General features: G+C 48.3%; 1 protein-coding gene across 4 annotated transcripts in view; it reads left to right on the plus strand.

Annotated features, from left to right (window-relative positions):
* The window catches only part of LDLRAD4 (low density lipoprotein receptor class A domain containing 4), a 273,217-nt gene that overhangs the window by 108,837 nt on the left and 138,827 nt on the right, over positions 1 to 25,553 (plus strand). For 2 of the 4 annotated variants that reach the window (XM_070050537.1, XM_070050540.1), the window contains exon 1: positions 19,909 to 21,783. The exons of the other annotated variants lie outside the window; for them this stretch is intronic. The gene's annotated coding sequence lies outside the window, so the exon portion shown is untranslated. Of the gene's footprint in view, positions 1 to 19,908; positions 21,784 to 25,553 lie in introns of those variants that run through there. 4 annotated transcript variants of the gene reach the window in all.

The raw sequence follows: 25,553 nt of genomic DNA on the forward strand, positions 1-25,553 counted from the left end.
GCTTCATAAAAAAAGAAGAAATCCATTGAGATTTCTTAAATCTTCCCTTAGTTGCTTCTCAGAATCTGGTTAATAACCTTTATGATAGCTAAGATTGACCAGGAGTAGGTTGATAAAATTACAGATTCTAGAACAAGATCGGACCTCAACCGCCTTTGGGCCCAGTGCTCCATCTTCAGGTAATTAAGTTAGTAATTTTGTGCCGAAATGACAGCACTCAGAGGGATTATATGCCCCACCTAGCTCCATAACAAAATCCTAGGTTCTGTTGTGTTTTCTCAAAGTTCCCTGAGCTTGAAGATTGTCTTCAACTGCAGGCCTCCTTGTGCAACGTTTTCCTCTTGCTTGTTCCATCCTGCCCCACCCTTTAAAAAATTTTTTTAAGATTTCTATTTATTTATTTGACAGGTAAAGTTACAGTAAGAGGGAAAGACAGAGAGAAAGGTCTTCCATCCGCTGGTTCACTGCACAAATGGCTGCAACAGCTGGAGTTGCACCGATCCAAAGCTGGGAGCCAGGAGCTTCTTCCACGTCTCCCACACAGGTGCAGGGGCCCAAGGACTTGAGCCATCTTCTAGTGCTTTCCCAGGCTATAGCACAGAGCCAGATTGGAAATGGAGCAGCCGGGACTAGAACCAGCGCCCGTATGGGATGCCGGCGCTGCAGGGGGAGGATTAACCTACTGCACCACAGCGATGGCCCCTTGCCCCACCCTTAACTCCTTTTACAATGCTGTCACTAGAGCAGGTGTCTGGTCCTGTGGTTAAGACACTTTGGGACACCCACATCTCACATCAGAGTACTTCAATTTGAGTCCCAGCTCTGCTTCCGATACCAGCTTCCTGCTAACGCACACCCTGGGAGGCAGTAGGTGATGGCCCAGGTACTTGAGTCCCTGCTGTCTCTATGGGAGACCAGGATTGAATTCCTGGCTTCAGCCTGGCCTACCCCCAGTAGGCATTTAGGGAGTGAACTAACAGTTGAAAGACCAGGTCCCTCTGTGTCTCTCTCTCCCTGTCTCTGTCTCTCCGTGTCCCTCTGCCTTTCAAATAAAAGATGAAAATAAGTAACATTGAAAAATGTTGACTAAAAAAAATTGACTAAATAAAGCAAACAAGTTCTGTTACAAACCGCGGGCTCTCTTGGTTCTCCTGCCACCCGTGTGGGCTCCCTTCTTTGCCAGGAGGAGAAGTGGCTGTGTTGGGAGAGCTGGCAGTCACTGTGCTCAGGGCAGGCACCAGCTGTTCTCTGTCGGCACCCGAGAGAGCCCGGGAGGAAGCGAGCGGCAGCGGGCGGCTTTAGAGATTTAGGTTAAGCACAAGGAAATGAATCCCAAGTCATGAAGACGGTTCGGAAACAGAGGAGATTGTTAAGTGAGATTGCAGCATCTGTTTCTCTGGAAGAGCAAAACGCACACCTTAAACATGCGGCGGCCCCGGTGCCAAGGCTCATGCTGCTGGTCCGGCTAGGGGTCAGCAGATGAACCGGATGACACCCCCCTTCCCTCTTGATTCCATTAAGGGATTTTTCAGGGATGAGTTTTCTACAGTCAGTAGTGCAGTCTAAATCTTAACAAATCTTTTGTTGAAGATTTTAATGCCATCTTTCATCTGACCTAAATCTTTCCTGTGGAAGTTAAGCCACATCCCCTGTGGAGATGAAGAACAGAGCAGATCAGCATTCAACCTTTAAAGAATCCCGTTAAATTTAGAGTCTGGAGTCGGGGAGGCTGGAGAGTCGGCGCTGAACTGGGTCACGGCGGTCGGTCGAGGGACGCATCGCCGTGCAGAAACAGGACTCATGGGGTCTTGGGGTTGGACTGGAAGCACCCATGCTTGAGGTTAAGAAAGGGATTTGGAGCTGGGAGGGTGTGGTTTCAAGGTCTGTGGCGGTTACCACAAAACCACTGTGGTAATGTAAACCAGCACTAAAACCACACCGTGTAAAATGTCCTGTTCACACGCTGATTCGTCCCAGTACACCTTCAGCAGGCCAGCCCCACGGCCAGCACGTCCGTGGACCTGAAGATCCCTCACCGAGCGGCGTGCAATCTCCCCATTAATAATCTTTAAAAATGTTGTCATGATTAGTTTAGCAGAACATTAGGACTGTGCGTGTATTCGGGAAATGCAGCAAGTAAGATGAATTAATGCATTTTAAAGCTATGATGTCCAATTAATTAGTCATTTCCATCCAATCTGCTCCCTGACTCATGAGGAGCAATCTCTGGTCTAAATAAAGTTTGACTGCTTAGTTCTTGAGGACTTTTTAAAAAAAGATTTAATGGTTTATTTATTTGAAAGGCAGTGTGACACACACACACACACACACACACACACAGAGGAAGAGGCAGAGAGAGTGAGGGAGATTAGTCTTCTGTTGGCTTCCCAGGTGCATTAGCATGAAGCAGAATAACCAGAACTCAAACTGGCACTCTGGGATGGGATACTGGCATTGCAAGCAGTGGCTTAACACACTGCACCATAATGCCAGCCCCTCGTGGAGATTTTATTTAGCTGCTTCTTTTTTAAAAATAATTTAAAAATTTATTTGATTTTAAAGGCAGAGTTAGAGAGAGAGAAAGAGAGAGATCTTCAGCCAGGAGCCAGGATCTTCCTCCGGGTCTCCCACATGATGCAGGGGCCCAAGCACTTTAGCCATCTTCCACTGCATTCCCAGGCATATTAGCAGGGAGCTAGATCTGAAGCGGAGCAACCAGGACTCTATCCATTACCCATATGGCATGCCAACATTGCAGGAGGCAAACCTTACTTGCTATGCCACTATGTCAGTCCCTGTTTAGCTGCTTCTTATTACAACTTTAAAAAGGATTCTTGGAGGGACCTGTGCTGTGGCATAATGGGTAAGGCCACCACCTGCACCACCAGCATCCCATATAGGTGCTGGTTCAAGTCCCAGCTACTCCACTTCTGATCCAGCTCTCTGCTATGGCCTGGGAAAGTAGCAGAAGATGGTCCAAGTCCTTGGGCCCCTGCACCCACATGGGAGACCTAGAAGAAGCTCCTGGCTCCTGGCTTCATCTCTCTCTCTCTCTTTCTTTCTCTCTCTTTCTCTCTCTTTCTCCAACTCCTCCTTTCAAATAAACAAATAAAACTTAAAAAAAGGATTATTGGAGCTGGTGTGGTGTTTAGCCTAATGGTTTAAGTGCCCATGTCCAGATTGGAGAACCCGGATTTGCTTCCTGGCTCCAGCTTCTTGCTAATGCAGACCCTGGGAGGCAATGGTGATGGCTTAAGTGATTGGGCTCCCACCGCCCACCTGGGAGACCTAGACTGCTTTTTTGATTCCCAGCTTCAGCCCCTGCCCAGCCGCAGCTGTGGCGGGTATTTGAGAAATGAACCAACAGATACGCATTCTCTCTGCCTGTCTGTTTCACAAATAAATGAATTAAAAATGTAAAAGGGTTCTTAGAGTGTTTTAAGAAGAGTGACTACTGTATGCTTTGATCCTTCTTAATTATTACCATTTTAAAACTCAGTTTCAGCCCTGTGAGTAGGCACAAGCGGCTTTCACGTACTTTCAGCTCCGAACACTTTTGAAGGGGCCTTGGTGGTCTTATCTGCCACACAGATTCCTCCCTTTTGGGAGGGAAGAAAGCTGACTTCTGAAAACCAGTGCATGCAATGAGGAGAATCGTGTTGCCATGGACAGAAGGTGAAGGTGGCGTGTGTGGGCAGCGGGGATGGACAGCTGTGACGGGGAAGACGCCAGGTTGAGAATGACAGTGAAGAGATCCCTCTGACCTCACAGCTGCCCCAGCTGTGGGATCTCACTCTCCCTTCTTCCTGTGTCTTGGACCTGCAACCAGGGGTCTCTCCACTCCCCTGACAACCAGCAGAATGCACGCCGCTGCCCAACTTCCTTCCCTCCCCAGGCCCTAAGCATTCCCTTTGTGGTTCAAAGGACGTGGCTTTCCTATCTAGAAGTGTGTATTTGGTGCAGACATATTGTCCCAAGTGTGGAATTTGCAAGTGTTAGGAATAACTTGAAACTCTAAGAATATTTAGCTCACCCCAAGGACTGCCTTGCTTGGCCTGGCCCAAGCCATGATGCAGGACCAGCGCCTGTCTAGACCTTCCCATGCTCAGCACCTTGGAGGCGTTGCCTTCCACGTCACATCCCCTGGAGCACTGCTTCCCTAGCGGGAGGACGTTGGCCCCAGGTATGCTTTCATGTTGTTCACTCTTCACGCTGCTCAATGACGTCATCTTTTTGTTTTAATGCTCTACCCGGGCACCGTGCTTTCCTGCCCCCTTCTGGAGTAACGCCTGTGGGAGGGTGGCCTCATTCCCACGTCCTCAGCCAGCAGAGATCCCATCAGTGACAGTTCGTGACTGGCCTTGCAGGCGGCCCTTTGGGAACCCAACTGAAGGAAGGTCTGCGTTTAGTTCTCCGACTCCCAGAACAACGTCCTGCCTTTTTAATCGCACAGAGACTGACGTCAGAGGCCTCTCCTAGTAACAGCAGGGAAAGTCTAAATGGAAGGAAAGAAGCCCTGGGCATTTCTGCAAGTGCTTCTGGAAGATGATATGCGGCAACAGGAATGTGGGTTGTTGACAGTAACCACAGAGACGAGATCATCAAGGGGACGGCTGGGGAAACCTGGCAGGTCCTGGCACCGCCGCGCCTGTGATTTGTGGGGCCAGAGAGCACATCATCAAAAATAGATGGCTTGGCACATGCAGCATCGGGCTGTAGAAGGGAAAGGAAACCATCTGCAGGCTGACTAGTAAGCTCTACATTTCCAAAGAGTATACCTACCTGTTAAAGTAGCGTGCTGGGGGCTGGACTGGACCCCACCTTCCCTCAGTCTGCTTGGCATTATGAGAGGAGGGGAATCTGGTCAGATTCACAGACCCCCGGGGGAGAGGAAGTCCCAGGGATCTTGATGCAGCAGCGGATGTTTAGAGGGGTTGCAGGGGGCTGGTGCTGCAGCGGTCACTGTGGGGGCTGGGGCCGGGTTGGGGCTGTGAGTAGTGGGGAGGGGCTTACCCCTTTCCTCCCACACCTGCTAGCAAGACTGCATCAAAAACTCTGCCTTCCTCATCTTCGATTTTAAACAGGTACTATGGCAAAGTATTAATATTAATGAGCATAATACCAATAATGAAACTGGCAGCGGCATCAAATGAATGTGGTCTCCTGCAGTAGAAATATTTACCCGATGTGTCCTGCCAGCTCGAGAGATTTTGGCATTAAACCTAGACATTACCTCATCCTCCTGGGCAGACAGCCGATTGCAATGCTAAGCAAGTCTGCAGACGTGAAGAGCTGAATACCTGCTTGATGAGCTGCGCAGCCCAGAGCCTGGGTCGGAGCTGTTTCCCTGAGCGTGTCTGTCTGTCTGCTTGTCTGGGTCTCGCCCTTGGCTCCTTTTTTTCTCCTCCCAGCCCTGCACAGGTCATCATGATCTATTTTCAAATAGTGTTGCTTTAAACAAACAAAAAAAATCCCATGAAGGGCACCCTGTGAAAAGGTCCGCCAGCCAGGTGGACAGGTACTGATGCATGGCGACCAGAAAGTTAGCGTTGAGAGGAGAGCGAAGTGCCTGTGTGTGTGTGTGTACACGCGCGTGTGTGTGTAACTCCCCCACACTCACATGCACATGGGCAGCCCTGCCCCTGAGAACCCGGGAGGGGACTTTGGCTTAATTCCTAATAAACACAAGGGGCATTCTGCAACGAAGGGGGTTCTACTTCAAGGTTTTTAGCAACGAAAATATTTAGAGATGTTTGGAATGGTGTGAAAGGTGTGGTTTTGATACTTTCGACCCAAGAAAACGTATCATTTAAAATCCTTGTATTGCACTGGCCTCCAACCTCCTTGAACTTAGTCCTGTCCATAGTGTAACACCTCCAAATAAGCAAATGCAGGCTGAAAAGTGGACTCTTTGGGGGTCGCATTGCAATGATCTAGAGACCTTGAACTGTCGCTAAGTACCAAAGACTCATGCCGTCAATCTCTCACTAGGGTCTGGAAAACCCTTCCGGCTGCTCTGATGGCCCGAAGGCCCCTGGCCCCGATGCGTGTGGATGCTGCTCGTCTTACTGCTGTGTGACTCAGCGTTCTCAGCTGTCGCACCTGTTACAGTTCCACCTAGAATAAATGGCCTCTGCGTTGGTCCCTCCTGACGAACCAGCCCCTCAGCTTCATCCAGATGCATTTTGTGATGATTTTTTTCCCTAGGACACTCTCATGTGAGCTTGAGTGTTACTAATTCTTTTACACACTTAACAATGGAATGCTAATTATTGGGATGTGCATTGCCCGATTTTTGTGGATGAAGTTCATGCTAGCTACCAAGTCATTACAAATGAGCTTGTGGGTATAGTGTGGCTGGCCAATTAATTCCTAGTTATTTGTCAACTCTTTACAGAAGACAGAAACATGTCGGGCAGAGGTAAACAGCCTCCAGCTGGTGGCTCTGCAGCTCTATTGGAACACACCCTCAGCCGGCATGGGGGACACGACCGCCTCCACTCCACGGGTCTGACAGGCAGCGGCGCCCACACCGGCCAGCCTCGTGAGCCAAGCCTCTGCAGGCGCTCTGCCTTTAAAGCAGATCGTCTCAGTGCTGTGGGCTGCGTTCTAGGCTTCCCGTCAGCTGTCCTCAGAGGCTCAGCTCGTGGGGCACCTGCGCAGGTCTGTGTGGTTGTATGGTCACCCACAGGCTGTGACCAGGTCCCACCAGACACCTCACCACAGATTCATGCCTGTTGTAGGCCTGTGGGTGCAGCAGGTGTCTCTGTAATAGGGACAGTTTGAGTCGGGGGAACGCTCAAGGATGAAAGACAGAGAACAGGCTTCGTTACGGGAGTCAGGTTTGTGATAACATGAGCGGGAGATGCTGATGCCACGGAACTTTAAGGGTGTTTTTTGTTTTTAGTTTTTTTAAAGATATGTCTATTTGAAAGGCAGAGTTACAGAGAGGCAGAGGTGGAGGCAGAGGGAGAGTTCTTCCACCTGCTGGTTCACACCCCAAATGGCCACAACGGCCAGAGCTGAGCCAGTCCAAAGCCAGGAGCTAAGAGCCTATTCTGGGTCTCCCACATGGGTATAGGGGTCCAAGCATTTAGGCCATCTTCTACTGCTTTCCCAGGCCATAGCAGAGAGATGGATCAGAAGTAGAGCAGCCAGGTCTTGAACTGATGCCCATATGGGATGCCAGCACTGCAGACGATGGCTTTACCCACTATGCCACAGCCTCAGCCCCTGGAACTTTAAGTTTTGATTATGGGTGAATTCTTCCCTTGTGGTTTATCTGTGACCATGATCACCTGATAATGTGTGATGAAATGTTTCACATTTATTTGCCTGAAAATGCAGACTGATAGTAAAGGTGTTGAATTTTTTTAAAACTTCCCTAATTTTCTTTTCTCCATGATATTTTTTTTCCTCCCAGTTATATGGAAGATGGCCCTAAGTACTGTTAAAATAGTGATGGGGGCAGTGAATGCATTTTGTAATCCAGGCCGTTTTCTCCCACGGAGACAGAGCTGCTAAGCAGAGACTGGTATTGTATGCAAATAGGAACAGAGTTTATTTGACAGTGAGGGAATAAATATACATTGAGGCACAAGTGTAGGCTGCCCTACGTAGAGAAATACACAACATGAGTGAGCAAAAGAATTATCCATAAACCAGAGGGAAAAGAAAAACCAAAAAGGGTACCTAAAATTAGGAAGGTCTCTCCAAGAGTGGGTTATTGGGAGAGAGGGAAAGGCCCGCCCTGCTCCACTGTGAGACAGTGCACATGACAGCAGTACGTCCGTGGGCAGGAAATGGGAGCAGCACCTGTCAGCCAAGTCCATGGTGGAACGAGAGCAAACCTAGTGGTACTGATGAGCGGGGTCCGTGGGGAAAGAGACCTCTCTCCTGCCTCACACCTCTTTTTTTAAAAAGATTTCTTTATTTACTTGAAAATCAGAGTTACAGAGAGAGAAGGAGAGGCAGAGAGAGAGAGAGAGAGAGAGGTCTTCCATCCACTGATTCACTCCCCAACTGGCTGCAACAGCAGGGGCTGCGCCAATTGAAGTCAGGAGCTTCTTCTGGGTCTCCCACATGAGTACAGGGGCCCAAGGACTTAGGTCATCTTCTACAGCTTTTGCAGGCCATAGCAGAGAGCTGGATTGGAAGTGGAGCAGCCGGGACTCGAACTGTTGCCCATATGAGATGCTGGCATTGCAGGCTGCGGCTTTACCCACTAAGCCATAGTGCCGGCCCCTTGCACCCCTTTTTATTTTTTTAAATTTTTTTTTGACAGGCGGAGTGGACAGTGAGAGAGAGAGAGACAGAGAGAAAGGTCTTCCTTTGCCGTTGGTTCACCCTCCAATGGCTGCCGCGGCCGGCGCGCTGCAGCCAGCACACCGCGCTGATCCGAAGGCAGGAGCCAGGTGCTTCTCCTGGTCTCCCATGGGGTGCAGGGCCCAAGGACTTGGGCCATCCTCCACTGCACTCCCTGGCCACAGCAGAGAGCTGGCCTGGAAGAGGGGCAACCGGGACAGAATCCGGTGCCCCGACTAGGACTAGAACCCGATGTGCCGGTGCCGCAAGGCGGAGGATTAGCCTAGTGAGCCGCGGCGCTGGCTTGCACCCCTTTTTATAAGGAAGGGGGTGGTACCCCATTTGGATATGTAAACTGTATAGGAGTCTTAGCATGCGCCCTGGTCCCGAATGTGACAGGTGCATCCTAGGAAGGTGGGTGTATCTAACCGACAGCTACAGAGACCTCATCATTTTGCAGGGACCATGCATTGCAGCTAATTACACGAAGCTAGCTTTTTGCCTGTTTATCCTGCATCAATAGCATCACTGGAGAATACGGCACTTTGTGCTTCAGCCTGATCTCTGTTCTGTGCAGCCTTTGAAGTGTCTCTTCTGCAGAGTGTTAGCCATTGGCCACATAGCAATATGTCTGATGTTCCTTCCTCCCCAGGAAAGTTACCCTAAAGGTCCTGAGTGTGGGAATTGAAACTTTTTCCGGCCGGCGCCGCGGCTCAATAGGCTAATCCTCCATCTAGCAGCGCCGGCACACCGGGTTCTAGTCCCAGTCGGGGCGCTGGATTCTGTCCCAGTTGCCCCTCTTCCAGGCCAGCTCTCTGCTGTGGCCAGGGAGTGCAGTGGAGGATGGCCCAAGTGCTTGGGCCTTGCACCCCATGGGAGACCAGGAGAAGCACCTGGCTCCAGGCTTCGGATCAGCGCGGTGTGCTGGCTGCAGCGCGCCGGCCGCGGCAGCCATTGGAGGGTGAACCAATGGCAAAGGAAGACCTTTCTCTCTGTCTCTCTCTCTCTCTCACTGTCCACTCTGCCTGTAAAAAAAAGAAGAAGATACTTTTTTCCAAATGTCTCTGCTTGAAAATATCAGACAATGGGAAAAAGATGGGAAAGAGACACAGGAAAACGGACCAAAGAGGGCTTCCCTGATATCAAAGCGACCTGCGCCTTCAGTTCACAGTGCTCAGTGCTAAATGAAAGGGCCCAGGTAGGAGAATGAGAGCGCGGGAGTGCTGGAGAGAGCCCAGTGCGCAGAGCAGCCTGCACGCTCACAGAGGCCCTTCTCCTGCACCCTGGAGGACATCCTGGGCTTCACGGAAGAGCATCTGTTGTCCCTCAGTGAGCAATCCCAGGCCCAGGCAGGGCTGAGGAAGGTGGAACGTTGCTTTCCATATGTGTATCAGACACATTTTCTCTTCTGCAAAGGGCACAGATGTGGGTCGTGATCGTCGGCCATTGGTTAGCAACCCCTTGGCAGCATTCCCACAGAGGTACCCCCACTCCAGGCCACTGTTGCTGGTGTTAGGTTCCGATTTGGGAATATCATCGTTAGTGAGAGGCGCCATCTGCCCCACCAGAGGACCCCTGGGTGGGCTGCAGAGGTCTGGACAGAGTGTGGCCTGGAGGTAGGCACGCTGAATTTGGTTTCCAGCCCTGACTTGTGGCTTAGACAAGTCACTTTATCCCTACTGGAGGGGTTACCAGGACATCCTGTGCCATCGTCTCTGGCACACTGGGGACTCCCAAGACGTCATTGCTTCTGAACAAAGAAGGGTAAATATTCTGTTAATTCCTCCAGGCAGTGGGAGCTAGTTCCCCACAGGCTGAGCCTCAGTCCGATCCTACCCACAGTGAGGAGATGTCTAAGCTAGCCCCTGTAGGGACAGAACTAAGCAAAAGCAACTCTGTCCTCTGATGCTCAGATTATAATACATCCCTGGTGCTCACAGCCCTCCCTCTGGGCAGCCATGTGGGACTGTGAACTTGGCCCTGTGAGTTGAAACCATGCAAAATGATCTCAGTAGCCAATAGGAAAATCATAGTTGTCCCCTGGTCTCAACATATTTTGTCAAAGCATTAAACATTTTCTTACTGTCAATTATGAGTATATAGAGAAAAGGCAAGTAATAGTCGAATCCTTATTTTTTAATATGCTTCATTTGCAACATTAGAGAGACAGTTATTTCTTTGTAAAACTTAGCAACCATAGTCGGAACAATGCCGGCTTTCTTCTTGCTGTGTAACTCAGAATACAGAGCAAGCGCCTTCGCTGTGCCCGGATGAATTGTCAGTTGTCCTTCTTGGTTCTGATCAACATCGAGCCTGTTATCCTTTGTGCTCTCAATGTTGTAAAATATCTCTGAGAATTCCTCAAGTGTTCCTTTTTCCTTGCCAGCCTCACTTCCTGTGGGCTGCCCTCCGTTTCACCTCCGCTGTCCCACTCCCGTCTGTGGTGCAAGCTCACCATCGTGGCTGCACATCCGGAGACCTGCAGGTTGCCGCAGGGTCACCACCCACACTCAGCTGTGCCTTCCGTGTCTGCACTGACGATGCGGTGTCACCTTTTGCCATTGCTGCAGTTTCTTTGTTGGCCCGTTTCCTTGTCTTGATTACTCGTCTCTCTAAAATGTCACTTCTAGTTGCCCCCTGGGAGACAGGGAGCATCACAGCTCACACTTTGCTGTCTGTATGTGAGTGACAGCCACACAGGGACCCATCACCAGCAGACTTTGAAAGAAATGGTCTGATTGGCCACTGATGGTGGGGCTCACTTGTTACTTACCTGCTGGTCTGGGCTGAGGATGCGGCTGCCAGGCCTGCACTGTGGCACCTGACTTTGGAACCGTGTTATTCAGGACTGGTGTTCTTTAACTAAATGATGCCTTCAAATCCGAACTGTGTGAAGTGAGGACAGCCTGTCCGCGGTGAGATCTTGGACAGGAGAGGGACTGTGTTTCCACAGGGATCAGACCCTGTGATTTCTAGTTGCTATCAGCTGGGAGACATTTTGCAGGTCCGTGGGGTTCAGTTTCTGCTCTGTAAAAGCCTGGATAACCCTTGCAAAGTGTCTTCCAGCCCTAAAACCATTTGCTTCTATGATACGGGGGTACTTTAAAGAAAGCGCCAAAGAAGGTCAGTAAGATGACTGCAGGATGGAAAAACAGAAGCGGTCAACTTTCCTTTTGCAGCAGGGTCCCACCAAGCGCTGGGTATCGACTCTCCAAGTCTGCCGTGAGAAGAGGAGCAGGGAGTAGAACCTGAAAGGAAGAGGGACATACAGTCGGCAGGAACTAGAGGGTTAATGAGCTTGTGTGAGGGGGAAGAGGAAAACGGAACCAGACAGACGGGAGGAAGGGAGGAGGTGGTGCTGAAGTGATCTTTGCATCTCCTTGGAAAAAGTGGAATTAGATTCAGAGCTTAAAAAGTAATAAAAATAAAAAAGCTAACACACCGAGTCGGGAAGATGGACACGATTTCTGGGAGCAAGATCCTTTGAGCCTGGTTGAGTTGCCCAGGGAACGTGTTGGACGTGTGTCTTTACAGATGGGCCTGTGCATGACAGGAGGGCATGGGAGCGCTGCACCGGCTCTGGAACCTTTTTTCCATGGAGCCTCTAAGTCTCTTGCTGGAAAAGAAAAGCAAAATATGCTTAAAAAAATCACGCAGGTTACCAGTTTACTGCAAAATAGATGTGTTATTTGACAGTGTTGGCTAGCAAAAAGTATGAATAGTGTAATCTTTTTCTGGGGAGGGAAAGTTTCCTTAGCAGACCAAGTTGGAAATTCCGGGCCAAGAGTGAGAGTACTTGGTTTGGCTCCTGCTGGGAAAGGCTGCTGCCTTAGCAGCTGTTGGCTGTGCTGGGTTAGGAAACACTGGCTCTGAAGACTAGAGGTCTCTAACGCAAAAGGAGGACATTAGTGCCCCCTTTGTTGTTCTACTTAACCACCCCAAATCAGACTATTGAGAACCACCCCCAAGAACCCTGTTTTAGTGTCCTTGGTGATGGGCAAGCTGTCCCAGGGATTACAAAGATGCAAAGCACCTGGGTTATGCACATTGGGGTGACATTTCATGGTGAACAGAAATTAAGTGTAGGGGCTGGTGCTGTGACTCAGTGAGTTAAAGCCGCAGCCTGCAGAGCTGTGATCCCATATGGGCGCTGGTTCAAGTCTTGGTTGATCCACTTCCGATCCAGCACTCTGCTAACGTGCTGGGAAAGCAGCAAAGGATGGCTCAAGTCCTTGGGTCCCTGCACCCACGTGGGAGACCCAGAAGAAGCTCCTGGCTCCTGGATTTGGATTGGCTCAGTTCTGGCCGTTGCAGCCATTTGGGGAGTGAACCAGCAGATAGAGGACCTTTCTTTATCTGTAATTCTGTCTTTCAATTAAGTAAAAATAAATCTTTTTAATTAAGTGTTTAACAAGGAGCATTTATATTGCTTAGTTTAAGATGGGTTGGGAGGCAAAACCCAGTGTTTTGTTTTTAGATGTGATTTCCTTCCTGTTCTTTTGATGGCTGTCTCTTGCATATCCTGTAGGATGAATGTAGGCATTATAAAGAAATGCAGCCAGATTTTGAGCCCCTCAGCTGCACACCTTCAGTGGCACAAAGTTTCAGACTAACGTGAGGCATCTCCACCAGAGTCATGAGATCCGAATGATCCTGGTGGATCCCTGCACTGTTAATGGTCTCTTCATCACTCATGGCCTTGTCTCCTGTGAGGACAACTTTGTAAGAAATCATTCTGAGGGGCTTGTGCTGTGCTGCAGTAGGTTAGGTTAATCCTCTGCCTGTAGCGCCGGCGTCCCATATGGGTGCTGGTTCTAGTCCCGGCTGCTCCTCTTGCAATCTAGCTCTCTGCTATGGCCTGGGAAAGCAGTGGAAGATGACCCAAATGCTTGCACCTGCACCCACATGGGAGACCTGGAAGAAGCTCATGGCTCCTCCTGGCTTTGGATCGGCACAGCTCTGGCCATTGTGGCCATTTGGGGAGTGAACCAGAGAATGGAAGACCTTTCTCTCTCTCTCTCTCTCTCTCTCTCTCTCTCTGCCTCTGCCTCTCTGTAACTCTACCTCTCAAATAAATAAATAAAATCTTTCTAAAAAAAGAGAAATCTTTCTGAAAGGGGTACACACCATGCATGTTTTATAAGGCGCTTCTCTTGAGCTTTCTGGAGTGGGTGCCCTGTGTTAGTGTTGGGTTGATTTCGAATCTCAATGCTTTTGAACGGATCACAAGTCCCTGATAGTTGTGCTACTTTTGTCATTCACATGCTAGATTCCTTCTTCCTTAGATTCATTGACTAATGTTACATGGTTCATGCTTCCTATGTTGGAGTGACTTGATCAATTCTTCCTTGAATAGCCTTGCAAAACTAATGACTACTCCATTTAATTTGAGGACACTGGAGATCGATTTTTCCTAGTATGCTGCTTCCTCCCACTTCTAGTTAACCCGAGCTGCATTTATGTGGAATTTTAAGTCTTCCATCTCTTTGGGGGGCAATTATTTGGGTTCAAGGACTGTCCTCACTATGGTTGGTCAGATTCCCAGTGGCTATAATATTTGGGAGTATCAGGTTGTACTTGAAAAAACCATTTGGCTGAGTTTGGCTTGCCGTAAGCACTGCACAGTGGGATTCTTTGGGCATGTTTTATGGACTGCTGCGGGGAGAAGATCCTGTCTCTCACCGCGTTTTGGGTTCAGAGATTGCCCTCTGAATCATCAGCTGGCAAGCACCGGGGGTCGTATTTGACACAGACACTGCTTGCCCAGCTCAGCAATTCCTTTCAACTGTGAGGGTCCAAAGTGTCCAGAGGCACCTGCTCAGCATAGACCAGGACATTGCATGCTGTAAGCTCCGTAAGTCGGGCCGGCTAGGTTCACAGCTCAATCCATCCACCCTAGGCTACAGCTTGTTGGTTTTTTTTTTTTCCCCTTGGATACCACTTGCCCCAGGGGTCACATAGGTGCTCGGGAGGGGTGGCTGTGTCTGGTCAACTCTCTCAGTCATCACAGCCCAGTGCCGGCACCTGTCCTCGGAGCTGTCTGATACATCAGAAAGCATTTAGACAGCAGTAGATGAACCGTTGTTGCCACATTGCCACTGTGAGCAAACACGTGATGTTTTTCTGGGGTCTGCACTGTGGTGCAGTAGGTTAATCTTCCCTCTGTGGTGCCAGCATCCCATATGAGCACCAGTTCTAGTCCCGGTTGCTCCTCTTCTGATCCAGCTCTCTGTTATGACCTGGGAAAGTAATGGAAGATGGCCCAAGCACTTTGACCACTGCACCTACACAAGAGACCTGGAAGTCGCTCCTGGCTTCGGATCCACTCAGCTCTGGCCGTTGCAGCCATTTGGGGAGTGAACCAGCAGATGGAAGACCTTTTCTCTCTGTCTCTCCCTCTTACTGTCTGTAACTCTACCTCTCAAAGAAATAAATAAAATCTTTAAAACAAACAACAAACAAAAGATGTTTTTCTGGGCAACTTTTTCCTCTGTGGCCTTTATAATGGCCATACTTAACTGGTTAGGAAGTAATTAAGTTACATGCTTCTTTCTCTTCTTTCATTAGGAAAACTCAAACTTCAGGAGATACAGCTTTTTCCCTTAGGGAGCCTTGGGGAGCTGAGCCTGCTGCAGGGGCTCCACTCCTCACTTTCTTGCTCGCCAGTCCCTGGCGTCTCTGTTTTCTGTGAGCAATATGGGCTTGTGCAGAATTTTCTTCCTATGTAGAAATCACCAGAGCTGTGGTCTTGGAGATCTGCTGGGCTTAGGTTTCATCGGAGCACATTAAAGTTGCTTACAGAACACCTGTTGGGCCGAGGTGAAAGTCGACACGGTGGGGCCTACGCTGGCACGTATTTTAGCCTGTCTTCTACGCTTGGAATGTGTAAGTGCATTCAGAGATCCAGGTGATGAAGGCTGATTTAGAGTCAGGACTCGGAGAAGTGCAGACAGATTGAGAATCCTTGGCAGAAGGGAATAGAGAGGCCTTATGTATGTATGTATTTATTTATTTATTTATTTATTTTACAGCTAGAACTGTCAGAGCACATCATTACAGATAAATGCAGGGAAACATGGTCAAGGAAAGAGAGTGATTCAAATCGTCTCTGCAGGGCTGTGTCTCTTACCTGCATGCTGTTGACGATTTCGCCAGTTTCTAAAAGAGAGGTTGGAGAGATTGGAAATTGTTATTGTAAGATACTGCAGAAGGTTTGTAGGAAAATGGAATTAAAAGATATGTTTATTTTGGTGCAAAACTTTTTTTCAGTATGTGCATAGGTTTTTCATAATACACATTTCCCATGAACTTTTTGAAGATCCTTCATATTTCATTTGTAGTTTGTGGCGTATGTCAACACTTACATTAGCTTCTAATAAACTGTACATAGCTATTCTGTAATTCTTCAAAGAATGCTATTTTAATAAGCCTTGGAGCGCTGAATTCCTGGGTTGAATCCCAGCCCCCCTCTGTACTGAGCACGTGACCTTGGAAGACTCAACCTTTGTTTCTGTCAATCTCATTTTCCTGTTCTGTACCATGAAATAATAAACCATTCACCAAATTGCTCTGGGAATTAAATGAATGCAAACAATTCACCCAGCACAGTGTCTGGTATTTAATAGATACTCAACAAATATTAATTCCATTCCCTTTCTCCTTCCTTTATAAAGTTCAGAGTTAATTCATTCTTGTATAATTAGACACAGATCTCTGAGTCAGGTGGGCCTAGCTGACCAATGAACCAAAATTCCAGGCCGCAAAATAAGAGACCAACCAGGTATCAAGGAAGCCTAAGAAGGTAGAACCAAGCTACCCCTAATTGGAGTGCTCCCTGGTACAGTCTCATAAACACAGGGACACGTGCTATTCAAACCCAGCGTTTGTGTCTATGTCTATTTATTTGAAGAAACTGTGGGCCCACTTGGCACTCTCAGTTCTACCTGGAACAGCTGAGGCTTTGAGCCCATTCCAGAATGACAGATTCAGGCAATGCCAATGGATGATCTAAGCTCACGCCCAAGCCCCACTGTGCTGCAGCAGCCTCTTCTCATGTCCCAGGGAGCCCATGAGAGCATCAGGTCCAGAGTCTCCACTGCAGGCCTCCCTTCATGCCACTTACGGATGAGCAAGACATGGAGGTCCTTCAGAGCAGTGCAGTGGAGTGCTGCTCTGTGCTTTGGCTACACCCTAACTTTCCACTCTTATTTTCACAATCCTACAGTGGGCAAGCACTGAAGATACTTGGGTGGGTGAGCAACTTTTTTTCCTTCATGACTTTTTTTTGTTATACCTAAGTGGGAAGTAGTTAAATCACGTAAGTGTTACAAGGTTGGCTGTTAGGAAAAGGAATGTGAATGATAGAATACATGATACAGTCTGGTTTTGGAGAGAACACACCTTCCTTGTGTGGTCACCAGCATGCATTCTTTCTTCTGTCTGCGTCTAGTTACATTGTATTTTTTTTTAACTTTGTTTAAGTTATACAAGTTCCATACATTTCTTATATACAGATTTAGGAACATAGTGGGATTTCGCCCCCCCCCCACTCCAACCCCTCCTCCCCTTCCCTCTCAGGTTCCCACTCTTAACCTTTACCATGACCTGTTTTCAGTGTACCTAATGATCATATAGTTAACCCTACTTTAAGATGGAGCTCAACAAATAGTACGAAGAAAAAGAAAACAGAACAAAACTAAATAAAACACTGTTCCTCTATGGAAGAGACAAGGGCTGTAAACAATCATCGAATCTCAAGATATCTGTTTCAGATATTTTATTAGTTATATTGGATTGGGGAAACATATGATATCTGTCTTTTTGGTATTGGCTTATTTCACTAAGTGTAATGGATTCCAGTAGGGAGCATCTTGTTGTGGAAGACAGGGGTTCATTTTTTTTTTTTTTACAGCTGAGTTACGTTGGCTTTAATGGACCAAATCCTTGGTGAGCTACCTGGAAGGAAGTAGTCCTGACTCTGCTTTTTGCAGCTCCCAAGTATTTGGCAAAGAACGGGAACCTGTGGGGAGCAGCCCGGACTGGACTGAGTTACTGGAATTAAGACTTATTCTATGCATCTGCTCTCCCACAATATGGCGCTGGGAGAGAAGTAAACAGCTTCCACACAGCTGCCTCCAGTTCAGCTAATAAACTGTAGGACTTGCTCCTGATTGGAGGAGAGCAGCGTACTCGGCGTGTGGGCAGCCGAGTTAGGATTGGCGGAGGAGGACTATAAAGGAGGAGAGAGACGGCATGCACCGGGAACATCTATGGGGAACATCTAGCTGAAGGAACACCTGTGCAGCCCCCAGAGAGCCGGCCGGCGGTGTGCCGCTCCCCTGCGGAAGTGGGGAATGCAGCCAGGGGGAACTGCCCTTCCACGGAGGTGGAAGGGTCGGTAGCCAACCCGGGAAGAACCAGCAGCAAACCCGGGGAGGGCCGAGCAGACCAAAGAGCAGCGCAGGGTCCTGTGTCGTTCCTCCACGAAGAGGGGGAGCGACAGAACCAAGGTTGTGCTCCTAGGAGTTGTGATGGTTCTTGCATTTCAATTTGAATGTAACTATGAAAACTAAGTTTCTCCTAGAATTACTGTGATATAACAGTTGTGCTTGAGAAAACCTGAGAGCAGGGGCTGGGTTGTGGTGCAGCAGGTTAAGCTGTTGCTTGTGATGCTGGCATCCCATGTGGGTGCTGGTTCAAGTCCCAGCTGCTCTGCTTCTGATCCAGCTCCCTGCTAATGCAGCAGAAGATGGCCTAAGTACTTGGACCCCTGTCATCCATTTGTGAGACCTGGGTGGAATTCCAGGTTCCTGGCTTTGGCTTCACCCAGCCCTGGTCCTTATGGCCATTTAGGGAGTGAGCCAGTAGATGGAAGATCTTTCTCTGTCTGTCTCTCTGCAACTCTACTTTTCAAATAAATAAATAAGTAAAATCTTAGAAAAAAATAAAACCTGAGAGTGCATACAAAGCAAGACGAATCAATAGACCTTAAATTGGCAGAAAAAGCAAGCAATCGATCAGCTGTTTAAGTGAGTTTTCAGAAAGGTATGGATGCCTGTAGTGATATATGCATAGCTTTCTTCTGTGACTTATCTCTTCAAGTTTTTTGCCCATTTTCTTTCAGGGTGTTTGTATTAAGAACTGAAGGATTTGAGATTTTGCTCTGTTTGCAAACTAACAACTTGGCCTGCCAGTTTTGAGGATATTGTTGGAAGAGATGAAATTGTTGGATTAGAGACAAAGGACTTTGTTACTCACAGGATCACAAGCAGCCTGATCGTCAGCAGATGCGCATCCATTCTCCTTGTCCTGTGTCCCACGGGCATGCACATGTGCCCAGGTGGATGCCTGGCCATGCACTGGGTTGAATTATAGGAAACTCTGAGTTTAGGGGACAAGTCTTTTGTAATGGGCCATAAGCATGTCTGTCCCCTGTTCTGGAGGAAAATGCTGCCTTTAATATACTGAAACTTGCCCTTTGCTCCGGAGGACAACACTGTATGTATTTTCCAAGGCTGTTTGCTCTACAGGCATCTTTGAAATGATAAGCCAGACCCAAGGCTGGTCAGTGCCTCTGCTCACAAGCTATGCAGAAACACAAGAGACATGGAGAATTGTCTCCCAAGAATACCCACCCTTTGCTTCTGCAGAAGCTCAGCTCCCGGCAGCTTTTACCATGAGTTGACCATTGAGTTGGCCATGACAAAATCTTCAAATCCATTCACTTTGTCTCATACAGTATTTGATAGAGGTGATTATCAACAGAGCTCGAACAGAAAGAGGCTGACCTACAAACCATACCCCTGCCTCCAGGTTTCTGGACCAAGCCAGCTGAAGAAATCCCATAAACTGTTTCTTAGGAAGTCTCCTGATTCTTCCTGGCTTTCTGTTGGAAGAATGCAGGCTGTGTTAATATTTGCACAGACTGTATTGGCCCTCAAGGAAGTCAGCCAGGATGAATCTGGGTCCACACCGACCCCAGCCAGTTAGTTGAAGCTGACCTGAATGCCTTGCAGAGATAAGATATTGTCGTTGTCCATTATGTTGAAACAAGTGATCTTCTAATAGGATGACTCCCTTCAGGACGCACATAAATAATAACCAGCTGTCTCTCCAGGTGGCCCGTGAGAAACCAGTGGTGGCTTCATTGTGGAGCGTGTTCTGATCTACCTAGTGGTCGTGCCTGCTTGTGCGTTGGAATGTCTCTAGGGACCACCTCGCAGGTGGTATTGGGAAGGAATGCCTGACTGGGGCCCTGGAAAGAAAGTTGCTGATAGTTTATAACAGGGAGGAGGGTTCTTCTCTCTGGTTACTTCTAAGGTCTGTAATTTATATGATATTGTTCTCCCTATTATATGTCTCCATGTGGATTTCTTTTCTTTTTTAGCCTTATTTGGTATTTTGTGATTCCCAGGCTGTGGATTGGTGTTTTTCACCAGTTCTAGAAAAATCACAGCCATTACTTCTTCAAATATTGTCTCTGCCTTGTTTTCTTTATCTGCTCTGTAAGATAACGTGATCAGTATTAGACCTTCTCACTCTACCCAGTGTCTCTTATCTCTCTCCTGTATTTTCCATCACTTTGTTGTTACATTTTGAGTCATTTCTTTTTTTTTTTTTTTTTTTTTGACAGGCAGAGTGGACAGTGAGAGAGAGAGACAGAGAGAAAGGTCTTCCTTTGCCGTTGGTTCACCCTCCAATGGCCGCCGCTGCAGCTGGCGCACCGCGCTGATCCGATGGCAGGAGCCAGGATCCAGGTGCTTCTCCTGGTCTCCCATGGGGTGCAGGGCCCAAGCACCTGGGCCATCCTCCACTGCACTCCCTGGCCATAGCAGAGAGCTGGCATGGAAGAGGGGCAACCGGGACAGAATCCGGCGCCCCGACCGGGATTAGAACCCGGTGTGCCGGTGCCGCAAGGTGGAGGATTAGCCTAGTGAGCCACAGCGCTGGCTCTTGAGTCATTTCTTAAAGTCATTGATTCATGCCTCAGCTGAATCCAATGTGCTATTGAACCTGCCCAACTGGTTCATACTTCACTTACTATGTTTTTCGTTTTACATGTTTTATTCTTATTCTTTAAAAAAAAAGATTATTCATTTGAAAGGCAGAGTTACAGAGGACGAGAGAGAGAGAGAGAGAGAGAGAGAGAGAGAATCTTCCATCCTTTGGTTTATTCCCCAAATGACCGCAACAGCCAGGGCTGGACTAGGCTGAAGCCAGGAGCCAAGAGCTTCTTCTGGGTCTCTCACATGAGTGCAGGAGTCCAGGGATTTGGGTCATCCTCCTCTGCTTTCCCAGACACATTAGTGGGAAGGTGGATCAGAAATGGAGCACTTGAATTGGTGCTCATATGGGATGCCAGCGCTACAGGCCACAATTTAACCTGCTGTGCCACAGCACTGGCCCCTTATTTGTTCTTTTTCAAGTTGGATTGGTCATTTTAACAAATTGAATCTTGTACCTTATACAAAGATTTCAATTCCTTCTTTTTAATGTTTTAAACATGCTTACTTTTATCTTCTGATCCGGTAGTTTCTATATATGAAGTCTTCGCAAGTCTCATTCAGCTTTCTGTGCTTCCACTGGATTTCACTCATGGTGCTTTGTTTCTTGTTTAGTGCTTTTGTTTGTTTGTTTGTTTGTTTTTGTTTTTTATTATTTTTTGACAGGTAGAGTTACAGACAGTGAGAGGAGAGAGACAGAGAGAAAGGTCTTCCTTCCATTGGTTCACCCCCCTAATGGCCGCTATGGCCGGCGCCAATCTGAAGCCAGGAGCCAGGTGCTTCCTCCTGGTCTTCCATGCAGGTGCAGGGCCCAAGCACCTGGGCCATCCTACACTGCCCTCCCAGGCCACAGCAGAGAGCTTGACTGGAAAAGGAGCAACCGGAACTAGAACCCGGCGCCCATATGGGATGCCGGCACCGCAGGTGGAGGATTAACCAAGTGAGCCACGGCACCAGCCTGTTTAGTGCTTTTTTTTTTTTTTTTTTTTTTTTTTAAATAGGCTTATGTTTCTTAGAGTTGTACTTCTGGGGATTTCTGGTTTAGGTCGAAGGTGGGTTCCTCAGAAGATCTGTGCATTATATCCAGCAGATGTCTTAGAAACCCTCATCTCCTGGCCATTTTCTGTTGTTGGCTTGGGTGTTTTCAACTCACCCAGGGAATATGAGTAGATTGTATCCTTGCCTAAGGGTAGGCTTAATATTACAGGTTCTTATGGCACTAGATGTTTTTCCCCATCTACGCAAGACTAGTAATCTTCCTTGCAAACCAAAGAGTAGGCTGGCCATCAGGAACGGGTTTTTTCCAGTCCGCCATGGTGTTGTGGATATAGTTTTTGGGAACCCAGCTTTATTGGGGCAGTGTTCCCTGTTGAGCTGCCACAGTGGGGAAGCCCTGGGCTTCATCTCCTGTCTGCTGCTCAGCAAGAGTCCATTAAAGTGGAAACTCAGATTCTTCGTTTTGGCAAACACTTTCGAGGTAAGACCTTAGTGCTCACCTAATACTATGAATTCCTGTCCTCATTTCGCTTTTGGCCTCTGCATCTGGCTTGCTTGCTTTTATTTATAAGGATTGTTTATCAGGTGTGATCTGCAGCTGCATTCACTGGATTTCTAGGGGTGGAACTGGTCATCCTGTCATTCCAGAAACACTTGGAGTCACTGCTATTTGTTCTCCCTGGTGTTTGGAGGGAGTGGGGTCAGCTCTTCCCTTGTTTGCCATGGATTTTCCTTCTTTTGATTAATTTCCTCCATGGGCTCTTAGTTCATCTGAAGTGACTAAGCATCTTCCAAAACTTAGCAGAAACAAAATTTTCTGTAATACTTTGTATTGTCTCTGGCAATTCCCCCGAGTGCTGTGATTTGCCAGTTCATGTTGAGTTTTCATTTCTGTGAACTGTAAATTGTTTTGAATATATTTTATAACCAAGTACTAGGGTTTAAAATAGATGGTGCTACTTATGAAGGCCTATACACTTGGAAGTTACTAGGCAATAATTGCCCTAGTTACAGGTATATTTTAAGTAATGAAGAAACATGAAAAAGAGGGTAGAAGTGTGTATGTGTGCATTTGCAAACAAAGAATAGCTTTTTTTTTGACAGGCAGAGTGGACAGTGAGAGAGAGAGACAGAGAGAAAGGTCTTCCTTTTCCGTTGGTTCACCCCCCTAATGGCCACTGTGGCTGGTGCACCGCACTAATTCGAAGCCAGGAGCCAGGTGCCTCTCCTGGTCTCCCATGCGGGTGCAGGGCCCAAGCACTTGGGCCATCCTCCACTGCACTCCGGGCCACAGCAGAGAGCTGGACTGGAAGAGGAGCAACCAAGACAGAATCCGGTGCCCCAACCGGGACTAGAACCGGGAGTGCCAGCACCACAGGCGGAGGATTAGCCTATTGAGCCGTGGCGCCGGCCCAAAGAATAGCTTTTGATCATAAAGATCCTCTTTAGACCCTTACATTTGCCAGTTTTAAAAAAAAGATTTTATTTGTTTGAAAGGCAGAGTGACAGAGAGGTAGAGACAGAGAGGGAGAGAGGTCTGCCATCTGCTGATTGACCCCCCAAATGCTGCAATGGCCAGGGTTGGGCCATGCTGAGGCCCACAGCCAGGAGCCAGGAGCTTCTTCCAGGTCTCCCACATGAGTATAGGAGCCCAAGGACTTGAGCCATCCTCTGCTGCTTCCCAGTAGCCTTAGAAGGGAGCTGAATCAGAAGTAGAACAACTGTGACACGAACCAACACCCATATGGGATGCTGGCACTGCAGGTGGCAGCTTAACCCGGTAGCCACAATGCTGGCCCAGCCAGTTCTTTTTGATAATACACCTGCTAGGGGCTTGGGCAGTGGGGTAAGTTACTGGTGATCCCTCAGAAGAGTTCATGAGGACGAGTCTTATTTTCTTTGTTGTTTAGTTGGAGGCACTCTCCTCTAGCCTCACCAGGAAGTGGCCTACTTGGCATTTTCTGATGCAAAGAAATAGGAACCTTGAGGAGCAGTGGCGTATAGAAGAAAAACCATCACCTAAATAGTATTTGACATGTGCTTAATGTTCTGTTTACTCACATAGGAATATCTGTCTCTTGACAAAGGAAGTTGCGTATTCACACCAAGTGGGAGAGCACTGTGTGCGCTGCCCTGCTGCTCCAGAATGGCCACACAGGAAGCTCTTAGGGGCAGATATTCCTTAGGGAAGGTGACCCAGAGATGGCAACTTACAAATGCATTCACACATAGCTCAGGATGAAGAAGATAGCAATCATCATTGTCAAAAGAACGCAGGAAATGTTACCGATGGAAAATAGGTACCTACCCTTGGCCACTCCTCGGACCTGCCGCTTGAGTGTCTTCTGGAAGACTTGTCATTCCCATTAGCTTACTGATGCCTTGGAAAACCAGAACACCTGCTCAGGTGGGCAGGCTCCATAACCTGTTCAGCCACAGGATCCTTCCTGTTTTAAGAGCAAGACCCATTAGTGCTTTCAGAACACATTTGCTGCTCCGTGGAGACACGGTACTAACCACTCTGCGTGTAGCTTGGTGTTGCACTTGATGAGGCTGATTGGACTCTCTTTTCTTGGACATGGAGACTACAAATGAACTCAAATGTGAGAAGAAAAGTAATCTGAGGGCCGGTGCTACGGCTCACTTGGCTAATCCTCTGCCTGCAGCGCCGGCACCCCGGGTTCTAGTCCTGGTTGGGGCGTTGGGTTCTGTCCCGGTTGCCCTTCTTCCAGTCCAGCTCTCTGCTGTGGCCCTGGAAGGCAGTGGAGGATGGCCGAAGTGCTTGAGTCCTGCACTCGCATGGGAGACCAGGAGGAGGCACCTGGCTCCTGGCTTCGGATCAGCGCAGCACACCAGCCGAAACGGCCATTTGGGGGTGAACCAACGGAAGGAAGACCTTTCTCTCTGTCTCTCTCTCTCTCTCACTAACTCTGCCTGTCAAGAAAGAAAGAAAGAAAGAAAGGAAGGAAGGAAGGAAGGAAGGAAGGAAGGAAGGAAGGAAGGAAGGAAGAAAGAAAGAAAGAAAGAAAGGTAATCTGAGGCTCAGCAAAGTGCCCTGCACATGTAGGAGATTTTCCGGTGCCTTCACTTGGGCCAAACTTGAGCTAAGCACTCTGTTGTCCTCTGCCCTCCGCTACTCACACCCTTCTCCTGGTCCCTCTTGGTCTGCCTGCAGTGGGCCATGACTCCCCGTGGATCAGGCCCCTTAACCCTGTGCTCAGTGTTTTCAGATTCCGCTGTGTCTGCTCTCTTTCAGTAGAAAGTGTGCGTGTCCTGCAGTTTAACTCTGAAAGTTTTGTTGGTAGGATTTGATTGAGAAAATGAATTAGCTGGGGCCAGCGCTGTGGTGCAGTGGGTTAACGCCCTGGCTTGAAGCGCTGGCATCCTATATGGACAATGGTTCGAAACCCGGCTGCTCCACTCCTGTCCAGCTCTCTGCTATGGCCTGGGAAAGCAGTAGAAGATGGCCCAAGTCCTTGGGCCCCTGAACCCATGTGGGAAACCGGGAAGAAGCTCCTGGCTCCCGGCTTCGGATCGGCACAGCTCCGGCTGTTGCGGCCATCTGGGGAGTGAACCATTGGATGGAAGACCTCTCTTTCTGCCTCTGCCTCTGCCTCTCCTCTCTCTGTGTAACTCTGACTTTCAAATAAATAAATAAATCTGTTAAAAAAAAGAAAATGAATTAGCTTGTTATTAAGTATATTTAAACCAGAAACTCTCAAAGGAGGACAAATTGCCTTTATTGCTGTTCTCTTGGAGATCCTGTGCTGTGTATACTGGTGTAAACTGGCAGGGGTGGGGGTGGGGGTGGGAGGGTGTTGCACCGAAGCCACAGATTGCACCCTTTGTCACCGCTGTGTTCAAGGATATGAGCAGTGTGAGCAGGAAGGAGGGAGCGGTTGCTGTGTTTGACTTGGAAACCCTCATTGTCATAGGATCCATCTGAGGAACACATGACTAGGAGTCACTTGAGCTAAGTCTCAGCCCTGTTGCTCACTTGCTCCGTGTTTTGGCATCTAAACATTCTCTTATGGATGAGAAAGCTCTTAAGAGAGGAAAAACAATTAAATTATAGAATAGTAATAGTCATCACTGGAAATAAAATTTACAGATTTATTTGACAGGCAGAGTGACAGTAGAGACCAAGAGAGATCTTCCAGCTGCTGGGTAATTTCCCAAATGGCCGCAATGGCCAGGAGCTGAGCCCAGATGAAGCCAGGAGCCTGGAACTCCATCCGGGTCTCCCATGCA

This window comes from Oryctolagus cuniculus, chromosome 10, assembly GCF_964237555.1.
Source record: "Oryctolagus cuniculus chromosome 10, mOryCun1.1, whole genome shotgun sequence".
NCBI classification, from domain to species: Eukaryota; Metazoa; Chordata; class Mammalia; order Lagomorpha; family Leporidae; genus Oryctolagus; species Oryctolagus cuniculus.